Here is an 18,136-nt window from a genome sequence, read left to right as displayed (position 1 = left end):
CCACAACATCTCTGGGCAACTCCTTCCAATRTTCAACTACCTTCACAGTTTTCTGTGTTTCTTAAGTTCAAATGAAATTTCTTGTGTTTCAGTTTGTGCCCATTGCTTCTTGTCCTGTCCCTGGGCGCTACTGAGAAGAGTTTGACTCCATCATCTTTATGCTCTCCCATAAAAAATATTTATCAACACTGGTAAGGTCCCCCTTGAGCCTTCTCTCCTTCAGGCTAAGCAGTCCCAGCTCTCTCAGCCTCTCCTCATACATCAGATGCTTCAGTCCTTAATCATTCTCATGGCCCTGACTGCAGTGCTGGATGCACTGCAGCAGGTCTATGTCTTTCTTGTACTGGGCAGCCTAGAATTGGACACCCTACTCCAGATGTGGCCTCACCAGGGCTGAGTAGAGAGGAAAGATCACCTCCCTCCACCTGTTGGCAATATTCTTCCTAACACGGCCCATGATGCTGTTGGCCGCCTTTGCCACAAGGGAGCATTGCTGACCCATGTTCAACTTGTACACTGAGACCTTCCCAGGTCTTCTCTGCAAAGCTGCTCTCCAGCTGGATGACTCCTAGCCTGGTGCATGGGGTTATTACTCCCTGGGCACAGGATCTTGCGCTTCCCTTTGTTGAATTTCCTGAGGTTTATCTCTGGCTACTTCTCCAGCCTGTTGAGGGCCCGTTGAAGAACTGCACAACCAAGGAAACAGATGATACAACCATCTGTTGTATCAGTTACTCATCCCAGTGTTGTGTTATCCGCAAATTTGCTGAGGGTGTAGTCAGTCCCATCATCCAGGTCATTAAAGAAGACARACAGTACTGGTCCACAATATTGGCCCCTAGGGGACATCACTAGTGACTGGCTTCCAGCTGGACTTTGCGTCACTGATCACAACCCTCTGAGCCCGACAGTTCAGCCAGTCCACCTCACATTATGTAGCTCATACTTCATCAGCTTTTCTACAAGGATGTTATAGGAGACAAGTGTCAAAAGCCTTACAAAAGTCAAGGTAAACAACATCCACCACTCTCCCCTCATCCAGCTAGCCAGTCATCTCCTCTTAGAAGGCTATCAAGATGATTAAGCACAATTTCCTCTTCRTAAATCCATGGTGACTATTCCTCGTGACCTTCTTGTCCTTCACATGTCTGGAAATGGTATTTAGGATTAAACGATACATCCCCTTCCCAGGGACTGAGRTGAGGCTGACCAGCCTCTAGTTCTCCAGATCCCCCTTTTTGAACATAAGGGAAACATTTGCTTTCTTCCAGTCGTCAGAAATGATTGCCATGACCTTTCAAACATAGCCGACAGTGGCCTCACAATGACACTGGCCAGCTCCCTCTGCACTCRTGGGTGCATCCCATCGCCCATGAACTTGTGTAAGTCCTCTTTGCTGAACTGTTCCCTAACCTGATCCTCCTCTWCCAATGGTACGTCTTCCTTGCTCCAGACTTCCCCTCTGGTCTCAGGGACATGGGGTTCCTGAAGGCCGGTCTTATCAGTAAAGGCAGAGGTGAAGGTGGCATTCAGTATTTCTGCCTTTTCTGCATCCTGTGTTGCCATGGCCCTTGTTCCGTTTAGGAGCAGACCAACATTTCCSTAGCCCTCCTTTGCAGCATAGTTCCTCAACCACTGCACACCTCCTGCAGGCAGAGAGACCACCAGTCCCAGCCTCAGTGCAAAGCCCCGGGCACTTTCTGGAGCACAGTTATCTGTAGAGCAATGTCCTCCTTCTGGAGCTCCATCTGGGTCAAAGCCTCTGATGTTGCAAGGACAGCTGCTCTAATGCCTGTTGGGGATCATGCCTTGTAGTATGTCATCACGATAGCTAAGGATGTGTGTGCTGACCTGAGCAGCRTTGTGAGGCTGTTCTTTGCAGTCTTTTGTGTAAACTGCTGCATCTGCTTGCTGCCTCTGTTCCCAGTGCTCTCATTTGTGTGGGTGGTACTCAGCACAGCACTCATTCAAGAAAGAGACTTAGACATTTCTTTTTGTTTTTGTCTTATTTGGGAGAAGCAATAGCATTACATGACTTGATGCCAGTGAAATGCTCTGGGCAGCCAACTGTGAGGAGGAAAACAGGATGAAATCTTAACTTTTCCATCTCTACACCAGTATAGATGGGCTAGTAAAAAGCATTCTCTACAGCGAAGCATATTTGAGATGTTGTTTCACTTTGCATGTAATCTATGTTCATACAGGTTACTGCCAATAGGCACAGTCCTATTCTATCTTTCTCCTTTCTTTCCTAGGCATATGTTCCTGTCTCCTCCCCTGAGTCAGATCTAGAAATAATGTGGCTGCAGGGTAAGCTCAAATGCTCGCTGATCTCACAGAACATGAGTAAATTTTTTGGCAGGTTAGCTCTCTGTTGGATTAATTATCTCACCCCATTTATCCCACAGCACATGATTGCTATAGCCAATAAAAAAAAAGAGGCAACAGTGAGTGGAGCAGGACCACACCTTCTCTGATCTATAATTAGAGCAGACTATAAATAGACTAGTTATATATAGTGTGAAACCTCAGAAGGAAAAAACAACAGAGGAGGACATGTGATTTACAGCATGCCTTCACAAGGTTTTGCTGAGGCTGGTGCATGTAAGAGCTGCTTCTCATACAGAGCAATAGTTTAGGCTATTTGTGTTATCTTGCTGGCTGACGCTGGAAGTGAAGGCAAACCAGTATCAGATAATTTGGGGGTTCAGAGACAAAGGAGATCTATGATGTTGATATCTGGTGGAGAGAAGAGATGTGAAATGCAAAGGAAACATGGATAGGTATAAACATGCCCATTTTATGTTTGTTCTGTTGTATTTGAGAAGCATTTTTGTTAACACTATAAAGTGGACACAAATTTATATTTATAATATCATACAGCTGTCTGAATCAAATACACTGATGTGTGTGGGGAGTTATTACTAGGGGAAAAAAAATAGGCAAAAGACTTTGCTTTGCCTCTGTCAAGCAGCAGATCATCTTAAGTGTTTCCTGCATGCCAGAGCACTATACTAGCTGCGATGCTTTGGGCCTTAAGCTCCCTTTAGGCTGTAGGGCAGCTAGTGCAGTTGGGACTGGTTGGAGGTAGCGTTTAAGGGAACAAAACCGAGTTTGGAGCACAAGGTTTGAGGCAGCTTGTATTGAGTTTTGCCAGCCAGCAAGATTTGCCAGTCACAGTGCGTGAATGTAGCAGACTGGGCCTTAACCAGTGGAAAGGACTATGAAATAATATTAGTTAAACTTTAAGATGGCTTTTTTTTAACAAAATATTGCTTGGTAAGTCAAGTCAATCGTGTTTTTGAATGGGGAAAATTATTACATCAAGCACTAGAAAGTTTAATATGATTTTCACAGCATCTTGGCCAGGCTTGAATAAGCGAATAAGCACCTCTTTCACTTGGTTCTGCTGCTGCCAGTTAAACCCAGGCAAAAATAGGATACACAAGTAAACCTAAATTTACTCATCAGGCTACTGTTATATTTCAAATTAATTCTTTTCTTGATACTTTAAACTAGTAAATAAAGAAAAGGCAATGCTTGTTAAGTGTAATAGGTTCATATTAATCTCATGCTACAGGTTTCTGGACACTTCTGATCAGTGGGTAACTTAACACAACAGGAGTAAACATAGCCTGTTGAGCTTTCTAGAAACTTTAATAGTTTATTATAAATATRAGTTTAATAGAAACATTTCTATTAAAGAACAAGAAAACGTGGAGGCTTCATCCTAGCAGTATATGTGCCTGCCAGCTTGTTGTATTGAATTTTGTGTGCTTTATAATCATATTTTACACAGTATAATTGAGAAGAAAAAAACTGTAATATTTTTCACTGACATCTTCTTGTCCATACTCTGTTTTACTAAATTGACTCCTTACCACAGGGAGAAGAGACAAACAACATGACTGTTCAAACACCGTTCTCTTTTTTAAAATAATAGGCCAACCTCAGCTTCTACTTTGGATTTAAAAAAGCAGAAGCTACTAGGAAAAACAGAAAATAACCATACGGCCTCAAGTAAATCTACTTTCCCCAACCTGCATTATTAGATTTGTGTAACACCCTCGTTGGAATAGCCTTAAGGATACCAGTGGAATGAATGCCTTTTATCTCCAAGTGTTTTCACTACTTTATTGTTTTAGTGTCAGTATAGAATTAAAACCCCCTTTTGTTCTGAAAGGTGTATTTCCACTAACACTTCCTGATGGAGTCATGGTAGACTTAACATTGATAGGATACTTTTAAGGAGAAATAAAGTGTGATTTAGACAACCACAAGGGTCACATTATGCAAATAGTACTTGGTCATTAACCTGTCACTTGGTTGCCTGTTACCTTTTCTCCTTCCTCTCCATCCTCAAACTTGCAACCCACTTTGACACTTCTCATCAAAGATTAATTTCAAGGAACTACTGCTACTGGTCCTCTGAACATTAATGTTTCATTATTTTCACAATAAATACTATGATACATTTCCTGGTAGAAGTAATGCTTCCAATAATTAAAAGTTCATAAATATTTTTTTAAAAATATTACATTTCTTAACATAAATGAACAAACTATGTTCTGTGAACAGCACTCTAAACAGATATAAGCTTAAAAGCTTATAAGCTTACAGTGATGTGTTCAATAGCTGTATTCAGGTATAAATCTTCMTCTCTTAAAACAGATTTATATTCAGTTATCCAAATGATGGGGAATGCAGTGATTCTCAGTAGGTCTTGTTGTCATTGCCATAAATTAATTTTATTTTTATTACAGATGGGAACAAAAATCCAAGATGAGACGAGGGGCCCACAGGGACTGGCAAGTTAGTGCGAGGGGACAGACAACCTGCCCTGAAGAGTTTACAGACTGAATAAATACTGTTCACAAAGTCTTGGAGAAGACATGGGGTAAAGTGCAATGAAGTGACTTACGACCATTCAGATTGAAGTTACAAGAAATTCACATTTGGGGAATACATGTAATAGAAAGGTTAGATGTGGTCAGTAAGGAATTGAGAAGATCTTTCAAAAGTTAGGTAAAATGAGGAAATTAAAAACTAATTACATTAAAAAAATCATCAGAAAAAAGGAACATTTTTTTCAATAACATTTGAAAATTTACCTATTTTTTCACCTAGATCTGATAAAAATATATGGGTAATTCTGAAGGAAGACACTTTCAACAGAACTGTGATGAGCTCCACTCAACTTTGACCATCTACTTCAGCAAGGAAATTTAATTTCCAGGGTTTATCCAAGAAGTATTGAAAGACCAGGTTCTGAAGTATCTGAAGCTTATCCAGTCCTTTCTGGATGTTTTCCTGGCCTTTTCACTCACTTTTTTTTTTGCCATTTTATAGCACTCAGACAAAATATTCTGATATTCTGGTACCACTTAGCTCTTTCTCAGATCTGTTACACTCTAATTCTAACTCTGGACTTTCTAGAAGAGCCTGAAGAAATTATACAGATAAACCCTTTAAACTTTCTGAAAATCTCAACCATTCTTTCTGATGTCAATTTAGTTCCCATTTTTCTTTCAGAGGAAAAATCATGTCTTTCTCTGGTCATCTCCGATTTTCCATTTTCTTTCTCCTACGTAGTAGTTTTGATCCTATCTTTCTGCTTTCATTAAATCCCAGAAGCATTAAGCAATTCTTTCTATTTTGAGTTTGTATTATGAATCACCAATAGTATTTCATCAGCAGATCTAATACATTCTTCTGGTTTGCAGGCTTAGCTGCAAAATGCCCTTTCCTGTATTCACTTGCTCCAGAAGTTTTAAGAAACATTCTGCAAGATCCTAATGACTGGGAAATTACAGGAAATATTTCTAAAGCTTGTGTACATATGCTGAAGTCCTGCTGCTGTAAGAGAAGAGCTCAAGCAGAAATGCATGAAGCATTATTTGATAGAAGAGATTTCCTTAAATTAATCATCATTTCCGAAGAAATTTTAATTTTCTTAGATTTGTCTTTTTAATTTGTCTTAGAACTCTTGGACAATCTTTCTTCTGACCTGGTAACCTCAACCTTTTGTTTACATATTTCTGGTGGAAAATTAGAAGGGATTTTTTTTTTCTTTTTCTTTTTTTTTACACAAAGGGAAATAGAAACAGTATTTCAAATATGAAATAAGAAAAGCTTTCTGAAAGTCATCTACATAAAACACAATGTAAAATTTAGCTGTGACAAAAATACTCAGGATTTTACTGGGAAATACAGTTATAAGAAGAAACCATTTCACCAAAAAGCCCTTTATTTCTGCACAGACACCTTCAGATGTCCATGACGTCTGTGCAGGAAAACATCAATCCATAAAAAAACATGTGAATCATCTCAGAACTTTTGGTGGAACAAAATAGTCACCTTTGCAAAGCTTGTAAGAACCCCAAAGTATAGTACAGTGAAAGGAAAAAGTGGTAATACAGAACCAGAAAAATAGAAGAAAAAACAGTGTAGAATGTGAACTCTGAAAGAAAATGTCCAACCTGACTTTTACAATATAATGGGGTAGSGACTCAGCCAGTATAAGCTGGCACTGCTCCTCTGACTTAAATAGCTGTATATGGACTCAAACTAGCCAAGAATATTGTTCAAATGTATTTGATTCTCCTCCTTTTCTGGTTTTGACTTGACCGAACAAGTACTCCTTATTTCCATTTGGCGAGAATAGTCTCAATGAGGTACTGTGAAAATCCCTTCTTTTAATGAGAGCTAAAAGATACTTTCTATATGATTGATTCTAGCTATACATGCAACAATAGTGCATTTTTATGAAATAGAAATTTGCACATAATTAATTATTTTTCCACAGGGACAGCTGCTTAATTTGGGGRAAAAATATAATGGCAGGGAGGTGCTGAATGAAAGGATTGATTAATTTTAAAGTGACAGAGTGAGATTTTAAATTTTGTGGGTTTTGCTATTAAAAACCTGGAATAATTCAAGATAAAGTTAAGGTACATCTTTACCATATCTTTCTGTGCAGGTCAGCTGATTGAGATGAGCTTGAATAAGACCCGATGAAAATAAAATCAAATCATAACAGTAACATCCGGCTAGAATTAAGATAGTTTTCTTTTTTAAGGTATAATTTTTTCTTTTCAATCTTAATTTTATATGCATCCTGACTTTTAACTTTTATTTCCTGTCAGAGTTAAAGYGATTTTTGGATTGGTCAGTAAAAGGCTATTTAATATGTCACTCCTTTGAAATTCTGCATTCTCTTTCATATTCTCAACTCCCTTTCAGTTATTCTTTATTAGAAATTTAATTTTTTTCTTCTACAGGATTAAATGYAGTTTGTAGGCTTCATGCAAGTTTCAGATCCTCTCCTACAGCTACAGAGGCAATCAAAWGCTCTAAATTTTGGTTTTAGGAGATAAAAAATTTAATTCTAAATTCGKGAGGGCACAATCTTCTAATTAAGACACAAGATTAGGATTCACTAAACATTCATGTTGTACCAGGACCTCGGGAACACAACGTATGGTACACAGACATTTGAACTAGCACTAACCCAAGCTGATCCAGAAYGATACATCAGCAGAAAACAAATGACGCTGTATAAATATTTTGCTCAGATGCAAAAATGGAATAGTTGAGCCTAAGCTCATACGTCCAGTCTCTCAGGTTTAGCTCTGGGCTGACGTGACCATGCTGGGATATGAGCATTTGTTGGTTGTTCGCTGCAAGACATAGGCTTTCTCAGAAGCTCTGTGGATACATCTTTCAGCCACAGTTGACCTGATTGTCTGATGTTGGTGTGAATACATTTCCATAAAGGGACTTGCTGAGGTTACTGTGTCCTCTGCCTATGTATTTCTGGCCTTATATCCTGGGGTTCTTTGTACTGAGGCACTCTAGGACCTTCACCTGGATGGAACAAATTTACTTCTAGAAAGGCATAGGGTGTAGCAGGGAAGGCCACCCACACTCAAATGATTTTAACTTTATCTTGTTCTAGTCAAGTCTTAAAACACTTCTAAACTTCAATCATTTGAATAAATGATTGAACAAATTTTCTGAACAGGCACCGGAATATTTGAGCTAAAGTCTGAGTTAATCACATAAAATTCAATTCTAAAGTAACAAAGTGATGAGCTTTCTTTTCTCTGATCTCTGTTTTGTGGATTTAGACTACTGCCTTTAGGCCTGTACCTCTSTTAATATATATTTATATACTACCTTGCAAACAGAATCCTCATTCTCACTATATCTTTCGGCACTACTGCAATACAAGTATCTAATATTGATAGTTCCCATTATAACTGGTCTTGATAAAGAAAAAGCTGARGTGCCCAATCAGATGATGTATTGTATCAACCATCACCAATCATTTTCAGCGTGTACTAGAAACAGTTGAATTTCCTACTTACAACACCCTGAGAGCTTTACTTCAGTTATCTCAGCTTCATGTTCAGGAACACCGAAGCACAGAGAATTTAAGTGAGTTGTTCGATGCCACACACTGAGTCAACAGTTAGGGGAGGTCACAAGATTTCTTGACTTTACAGCGTGAAGTAATGTTACCCTCTACTAGTCCTCTGTAGAACAGAATGAATATAAACAAATTCTACAGCATTTACTTTTTCTGGTGGTAGCAAATAAGTAAGTCACATTTTGGAAATGCTAGGCTTTTCTTTATCAGCACTCAGTCAGAGCTTCAATTATGTTCATTTGTCACTAACAAAACTCTAYTTGAATGAATAACTCGCAATAGATAATGCATTTGTTGAACTTTGTGTCTTTCCCTACTTGTAGACTTTTAAAGCAGTCATAAAAAAAAGTCTCAAAAGAAGGTTCCAGTCCTAGAAACACTTAACTTGAAGTACATGAGTAATCTCATTGACTTCAATAGGACTATTCAGGTGTTTATAATGAAACACATATATAAGTGTTACCAGCTTACTGGAGCCTTCTTTTGAACTTTGAATATGAAATTCAAACACTCATTTTTCACAAACATTTGAGCTTAAAATTAAATTTTAAAGAGTATTACATCTAGCAAAGGTTTAATGCACAAATAATCACAGATTATGAATATGAAGAGTCTTGGGCATGCTGTTTATTCAAAACTGAGATTCAAATGTGCATAAATGAATATTTCTCAAAACATTTTTCCTTCTGTCCAGAGTTCTATTATAAATCTCCCCCAAACTAACACTGTTTAATTGGCAAGAAAGATTGTTTGTKGTTACAGAAGTAAACAGTGGTCAAATCTTTTTCTCTGATACCAAGCACAAAAAGGAAGGGTCACATTTTTTACGGTATACTGTTTTCTGCTTGGTCCCCCAAATTGAAGTTGATTTTCCTCTTAAATACATAAGTAGAAGTCACTAAGAACATTATAGAAACCACTGAACAATGAAGTATTATGAAGAAAAACATAGTGAAACAAGGAAAAAGGCCTGCTGTTTTTATTATGAATACAGCATAAATGCATATACTTTTCTCTGTAACATTTTGCAAATGACTTCCAAGGTTATTATATTTTAAYATTTTACCTTATCTGCTATTCTTTGCCACTCCAGTAAATTAAGTCAGACTGCAGTTTGGCCCACCATATCTGTTAGCATATTTTCAGTCAAAAACAGACTGCTGCAGGTGATGTAGAAATACTCAACATACCACATTTCTGCTGTCTATGTGCAAAAAAGAAGTAAAAAATCAGACAAAACATTGGTGCTTCTACTAATTCGGTTAAAAACACATATTGTGTTTATATGTCTTTAGGGAAAAAGGAAACTTGATTTTAGTGGCCTAAAGTGCAGCTGGTAGGAGGCTGTTGTTTCTGAAAATCAATGGGAAGACTAGATCTAATCACGTTTTGCTTGACCTGCTTTTTTATTTTCACTAGGAGTTGGATTATATCTCTAAATCTTTATGTAAATTTCCCTAAGTATGTCTGTTGTTAAAATGTCTTGATGTGGCTCAGGTCTCAATTCTTTTGCTCCACCCAAGCATTACATTTTGAGGGAGGGAAAAAATTACATGTATGCTTGAACAATATGCATCAGCCCTTTCTGTTATAAGAAACCATAATACAGCCCAGTTAAGTGTTGTTAGATCCTTGTTATTCTGTGCATAAGGCAGAATGAAGGAAATTTTCTAATAACAGACCAAAATAGACGTGTATAACCTCTAYGGGATAAGAATGCTTAATAACATTGTTTTGTGGTTCAGATGTTTGTACCAGCTCTCTTGAGAKCTTTCCAAATTTATCAAACTAAAAAAATTAGTTGTAAACTTGTTCATATGCTGAATGCTGTAGTCTCTACTGTTTACTGTTACAAACCTGGACTTTGTCAGCCTGGTAAAGTAAAATTGGTAAAATGACAGAAGTATGAACATAAATAGTGATTCAGGAAGAGTTTTGCCTCCTTTTGTTTTGGCTTATTATAAAGTGGTTTTAACAGCTTAGGCTGCACATGAGGTACCTGGGCAGACTGAAAGCCATTAAACCAAACCCTCTGGATTACATTTTTCCAACGTCTGGCAACCAATCRTCTGATCATCTGTAGGCCCTTTGGTTTCCTATGCTACCAATCCATGAAGCAGTCTTTGAGACTGCTAGTTATGTTGACTGGCAGAAATGACTGAAATCCTAGACACGGTTCTCTGTTGTTGTTTCAAAAGTGAATGTGACCAGTGAATGGCCACTGTTAAATCTGACAGACATTCACAGCAGAAAGTTCAATGTTTTAAAAATTTAACTGGCCCTAAATACCYGGGAAAATCATATTTAAAGCCCATCCTCTGCTGCAGTGGTTGTGACTAAAGGTCCAAGGTTTTGCTGTAACATAATGCATGTCTTCTCCTTCCCTCTTCCACACTCCTTACTGCAAGGTTCCAGATACTTTACATTTTTTATGTAGAGAATTTGCACAGAAACTTTCTTTACCCAAAATTGTAGGTAAATTAGAGGAACTTTCCTTGAGCTACAGACATTAAAAATAGGTTTCGAAAAGCATCTATGCTTTTGTGTCAGTTCTGTGAAATAACATGCCTTAAAAGTTTGTTCCTTTCAGGAAAGCAACTCTGAAAAGCCATGATTTTTAGGAAAAAAATCACAGTGACAGGCTTTCAGCCCTAGCAATTGAAGACTCTTTTCTTTATGAAAAATGGGAATGAATGTCTTTTAAGATTTAAATCGAAAAAAGAGGTTAACCCTGATGCCAGATGCACCAAAAGCATCAAAGGACTTTCTAGACACCAAAAGGTAACCTGGAGGGTATTTTTTTTAATATTCTCTGGAATATACATATTGCAGATTATTGCTATTTAGACATATCAGTTTTCCTGCTTTAGAACAGAACAAGAAAAGATGCACTGTTTTTATACAGAAAATCCAATCCTGAACATTTAATGAGACTCCCAAGCCCACTTGGTGCTACATGTAATTTTATATTTGAGTCCTTTACTAAATTAAACTRGTGTAATTCCACTAGGCTATGGATACTGACAGAGTTGCATCATTTGTGACAGCTGAAGGTTAAGCTCTTACAGTACGTCAGTCACCAGCTGCTTTGGGTAGATTAGCTGCAAGCCCCATGGAAAAGCCAGCAACCATCCTATTCTTTCCACTCTTATGCAGAGTGTATCCAGGGCTGTATTACCTCGAAGTCTGGGAAAAGAAACCTCAAGGTTTGAAATTACATTAACAGCTGGCATAGCAAGAGAACCCAAACAGATATTGAAATTTTGTCTATTTCTGATGCTCTTAACAAGTCTTGAAGCAAGCTGCTATGCAAGCAGTAATTCAGGCCTATTCTCCCTGATGAACTCTGGGTATGATTTAACTGGATTGCAGATTTAACTGGATTTTTAAAACAATAAATGAAGTGGCCTAGCAAACATAGATTTGTGAAATAATACATCACAAAAAGTCAGACTTATTTCAGCCTTTATTTTCTGCACCCTTCCAACAGCAAATCTACTTTTCTGGAAGATTTTTCCATGATATGTACAAGGGTTATGCAAGAGAAACAGGTAARTGTTCTCCTATCTGCATCAAAAATGAGCTATTGAATCCCATTTCAAAACTTCAGTGCTTGCACTTGAATCATCATCCAGTAGCGGTAGAAATCACTGTTTTGTTAAATTTCAGAGGAAGGAYGGCATAAAACAATTTCTAGTGAAAATGTTATGTAGAAAGATGTTTAATGATTTCACAAAGTCCAATTAACAGGTATAGCACTAGATCTCAAATGCCAATAAATCTCTATTGTAGTCTTTGTAGCAGTCACTTTGATTTACATCAGCTGAGCATCACCCTYATGGTTTTGTTACAATGCAATAATCAATATTCATCATTTTCTCACAGGAGACTCTTTCCTATGAGATCCTTTGCAACTTCACAGACATTTCCCTCTGCTAACATTAAGACCATCATTTTAGATAACAGAGTCGTAGGAGATCACTAACACCATCTATTTCTTTGCCAGACAAGATTATTTTGAACTATACCTTATGGCCAGATTCTGATCTTATCTATGCCAGTGGAGTCACCTGATAGTTTCTGATATCAATGGCATTATGGTACTACAAACCTTCCTTAACTTTCAGAGTCATTTAAGTTCCACCTAGCATGGAAGTCCTGCATCAATTCCTGCAAAGTTATCAGGTTAAAGGTTTATACAAGTTACAGCTCATTTATATTTTTAGATTTAAAGGGGCACTATCTTTTTATAGGATGACACTGAAAGGTTCTGCAGTGAGGCCTAAAGAAAACTTCCAAGTTTTCTGACTTCAGTGTAAATCATGACATAAATATGCCTGCACCTATTTTATAGCAGATAGGTCAGATGATATAGATGAATTTGAGGTAAATACACAGGAAGCATTAGACCGAATAAAGAAGCTGTGTTCATAACTCACCCAAACTGGATGGCATTCACCTGGAGTTCTGAGGGAACTCAAATGTGAAATTGCTGAACTGCTGACCAAAGTGTGCAAACTACCATTACAAACATCCTCTGTGCTGGAGGACTGGCTGATCACCAGTGTAACTCTCATCTGCCACAAAGTCTCTAGCAGGAATCCTGGCAACTACAGCCTGAAAAGTCTGACCTCCACTCCTGGTAAGGTGATGAAGTCTATAATAGTGAATTCCCTGGTTCCATAGCTAAGCATGGTGTTTTGGGAAAAGGAGGCAGCTTGGCTTCTGTTAAAGAGAATCRCATGTCACTAAAGTGCCAGAGTCCTACAGGGGTGTCAGCAGCATGAGGATAAGGGTGATCCAGTGGATCATATATTTGGATTTTCAAAAAGCCTTTAAAAAGATTCCACACTAAAGGTTATTAATGAAATGATGTTGCAGTGGAAGTAGAGGAAAGATTCCTGTATGGACTGAAGGCTGGCTAAATGGTAAGAAGCAAAAGGTAGGACCTAATACTCACTTTCCAAGATGCAGGAGAGTCAGCACTGGGTTCCCAAAAGATTACTGGTGGGACCAGAATTGTTTGACAACTTCATCAAGCAGCTGGTGAAASGAGAACACAGTGAAATGTCCAAATTTGTGGATGATGACAGTCTCTTTCGGGTAGTCAAATGCCACGTCAATGGCATAAAACTTGGTTGATGGACAAAAGCATGGCAGATGAACTTCCATGTAGCTAAGCGTAAAGTAAGGCCTACAAGAAACAACAATCTAAACCCTGCTACATAATGCTGAAATTGGACCTGGCAATTACAGCTTAGGAATTAGATTTTGGAGTCATCACTCAGTCTTCTGAAATGTGCAGTGACTGTCAAAAAAAACAAATGCCATCATTTGGTAAGGTACTGAGAACAAGAAAGAGAATGTAATTTTGCCACTATATAAAACTGTTGTTGCACTCACACTGAGTAGTGTGTGTAGCTTTGGTCTCTGCAGGTTTTAATAGAGTTATATCAGACCTAAGTTGTAATGGAGTTAAACAAAATATAGAGATGAGCAAATAAAATGACAGAAGGAATGGGCTTGCTGACTTAGAAGAAGAAACTGAAAAGGCTACGGCTCTATACATTTGACAGCAGAAGTCTGGAGGGGCATATGTTCAAGGTTTACAAAAGCATGAAGGTGGAGACAGGGTTAAGGCAGAACTACTGTTCAYCAGATCTCAGAGTGACACTCAATGGGCACTCAAAGCTAAGAGGAGAACCTGCTTGAAACAGAAACCAGCCTGAAACAGAAAAAAGGAAGAACTTCTTTCTTATCAGCTAATTGACTTTTGGACCTGGTTGCAGAGAGGGCTCTGGAAGGAGACAGCATCAGCAGATTCAAAAGGGGATAACAAAAACTCACATGCAACTGATTAATTCACAAGCAGATACTAAAGGGATTAGGTGAAGCTGTAACCTCTTACAACTGCAGAACAACATTCTGGGTGGTAGGAGAAGGGAATGGGCTACAGAAAGTGCCCCAAGCCTGCATGTTTTTCTTAAACATCATCTTCTTTTACCAATGTTTGTTGATCTCTCTGACCAAAGAAAACCCTCCCTGGGACTTAAGTGAGAGGTAGGGGCTAAAAAATAAAGTGATTATAGGGTGCAATGGACAATATATAGAGTTGGGGGSATCAAAGGATAAAAAGTAGGAAAAAAGACAGGGAACTAGAAAGGGGCATCAAGTAGAGCACTGATTAGGCACCCTGACAGTGTCCACTGTTTTCTGAAGATGCTGAGGGAGCAAGTGGGTGCTGACCAATGCTGCTGTCCCTTGGGACCTGAGAGGCCACACAACAGAAAACATTCCAACAGCCACAGCAGCCTGATAACAAGCATCCTTCTCCTGGTGGAGGTCAGAAGAAAGTTGATGAGGGGGTCTTGCAACTTGGTAGGGCCTTGGATGGGGATGGTGTAAATAAAGAGGAGCAGGGAGAAACACAGCCAGAACTTCACTACAAGGTTCTGGAGGAACTAACAGAGGGGCTCTGATGTGAAAGAACAGATGCAGGTGTGTACCTGAAGAAAGGGGTATAAGTCAGGGGACCCTGCAAACTTCCCTGTATACACTGCATCATACCGCATTTTTCAACTTTTGTTCCTATGAGCCTTTAATAGTCTACCTCTCAGTAACAAAAATGCCTAAAGATCACCTGCTAAAAACAAGTTGTTACGAACAACATGGCAACTCATGTGAGGGTCCCGAGTGCATCATCAGGCTCTAACTGCCCTGACCAGCCTGTAACTATCTTTCCTTGCAATCACAGAGTCATAGAATCAGCAAGGTTGGAAGGGACCTCTGGAGATCATCTAGTCCAACYTCCCCGCTCAGCAGGGTCACCTGGAGCATGKTAGACAGGGTTGCATCCAGGCGGGCCTTGAAGATYTCCAGAGAAGGAGACTCCACAACCTCTGGGCAACCTGTGCCAGGGCTCTGTCACTCTCACAGTGAGGAAATTCCCCCTCACGGTCAGGCGGAACTGCCTGTGCTTCAGTTTCTGCCCATTGCCTCTTGTCCTGTCATACGGGACAACTAAAGAGAGTTTGTCRCTGTCCCCCTGACATTCTCCCTTCAGATACTTATACACATTGATAAGATCCCCCCTCAGTCTTCTCTTCTCCAGGCTACACAGGCCCAGCTCTCGCAGCCGTTCCTCATAGGGCAGATGCTCCAGCCCTCTGATCATCTTCATAGCCCTACGCTGGACTMTCTCCAGTACTCCATGTCTCTCTTGTACTGGGGAGYCCAGAACTGGAYGCAGTACTCRAGATGAGGCCTCACCAATCCTCCTTTGCAACTTCTTCCCCTCCTCTGCAGGGGTTTTGCTGCCTGTGTTCAAGGTCAGCTCAGAGTCACAGTTACACAACCTTGGATCAGACTGCTGTGAAAACAGCTAAGCTGTGATAAAGAACTGTGAGAAGCCTCGTTCTGTGGTGTCTGCTTACACACACTGTGTCCTATGGCTGGGGAGCTTCAATTAAGGTCAGACCACTGCTCAAGCTACTCTGTAGGTATGCTGTGCCTGACCATGTATCTTGCTAATCCTGGCCTTGCCTTACTGGCTTCATTTCCTGGCTTGACCTTGGACTTGTATCATCACTATGGACTTGTCTGGCAATCATTGGTCCACTCAGTGCACCAGCTATCATCGCCAGATCTGCTCTGTTCTTCTTTTTTGCTCGTTGGACTGTACTCCTTGCTGCTGAGAACATTCTTTCTGCCTGCCTTGTTGTCATCTTCAGCTATCAGTTTGCYGGGCAGAGCAGCCCACCCTGGCTGCTCTCTGACAAACCCCATTTGCCTAAAGCAGTCACTGCATTAACTGCTTCTAATTAAACAGCATGGAGTGGAAATTTGTGATGGAGGTCAATAGCAACTTTGTTCTTTTGTTCATGTAAGTCCTTATAGAACCTCATATTTTATTAGATCACCATTATCTTCGTTTTTGTCATATTTTATTTACCCAGGTTAAAAGCCATGCAGTTAAAAAGCATGATGTCTGTATGAATCGCTTCACAGTAAGACAGACTGAAATACTGCAGCTAAAGATTCAAACTTTGTCTTATGCTTTAAAGTGGAAGAATTGTCCAGACTGGGGTATGTGTGGCTGTGTGTCCTTAGGGCTTTTTCTCTCCCATAGATGTTCATCTGAACAGCCACTAGTTATACCTACCTRTACCTATCCAGTTAGCTATGCCAAGGCTCCTGAAACATGCAAATTGTAGTATATAGTCAATTTGTTTTGGACCATGATTTGTTATACTGATAATGGTAAGAAAATGAATTGTTTCTAAAGTTTAGTAATGCAAAATACTGTCCCACAACAAGAACTTCTATTGTTTTTGCATGGTTTTGAATAAGAAAACTGGTATTTTTGAGTACTGGGATAAGTCTAGCCCTTTCTGGCAGCTCACCTGGAGGAGGTATTATAAAATGACATTGTCCTAGACACAGCAAGAGAAGTACTGACCATGGGTCCCTTTGTGTCAGGCTTGAAAAATACTCTTTATTGTTGCCAGCAAACGCTGAGAACAATATGAACAAAGTAAATATCTCTTACAAGATGGTGTCAAATGGCATCAAGCAAAATAACCTGAAGGAATACCTTCTTGTTACACTATCACATCTTTCAGCATTCATTACCTCTTGCATTTAGAAACAGGGTTTATTTTTCTTCTCAGAATGCAGAAATAAAACCACTGATTGCCCTTTTTGCTGAAGATTACATTATTAATGAGTGCTGGGAATGGGAGGAACTTTATACAAATATACTACCTTTGCATTCAAAAGAATGTGTGGAACACAGTGACCAAAGACAGAAAAAGTGGGGTAATTCATTTCCTTAGAGCTTTAAAATACATRTGCATACACGGAACTTAATTCTGACTTGAATTACCAGCACTATCAATTTAGAATAATTCTTTGGAAATTCTTTGGAATTGTGGTAACTTCACAGCGTTTGCGCTTCAGATAAGAACCTTTCTATATGGGTAAAAAAAGTGATGGAAAGCACTCTCCCTTCTGGTTTTGAATCCTAAAAGATAAACACTTATCTGATTTTATAGGAATACAGAAGTTATAAAATTACAAAGGAGCAAAAATGCTCTCAGAATTTATTGACCTAAACTCAAGYTGAACTATTCAGCCACAATCTTGCACTTGTGGATTGTGCAGCACTACCCTGCCCCAAAGACAGCTGTGGTAATGCGGTAGCGAAGTTTCATCAAGTGTTTCTAGGTGCACAGGGTAACTTTGTCACAGTCTTTACACCCTGGCCTGCATTCAGAGAGCTGAGGCTGAGGGTTGGTTAGCGAAGGAATATTTGTGTCCCCACCACTCGTGACAGGAGGAAGTCCAAGTATATTTTACCACAGCTAGCAGATACACGGAGTACACGTACAGAGTACACAGATACACATACTTTTAACTTCAGATAACTCTGACTAACTCTTAGTCACATGCTAGCTATAATCCCTACCTTCACTGAGATGTGCATACCTAAAAATATCTCAGTTCAATATGGGAAATAGGCAGAGGACTTTCAAAGAAATCACAACACAAACAAAATCCTCAGCTTGAAAACTAGTTAACTTTTGTTCCTCTGTCACCATGGTGATGCTACCTACTCCTTCCTCTCTTCTACAGCCTCCTGTCTGTAAAAGCTACTCATTAGATTATCTATTACATTTAGATTATTAGAAGTTTGTGATAAAGAAA

The sequence above is a fragment of the Rhea americana genome, unplaced genomic scaffold, assembly GCF_003343005.1.
Source record: "Rhea americana isolate MKP2758 unplaced genomic scaffold, rheAme1 scaffold_62, whole genome shotgun sequence".
NCBI classification, from domain to species: Eukaryota; Metazoa; Chordata; class Aves; order Rheiformes; family Rheidae; genus Rhea; species Rhea americana.
Note: the sequence above shows the minus strand (reverse complement) of the source record.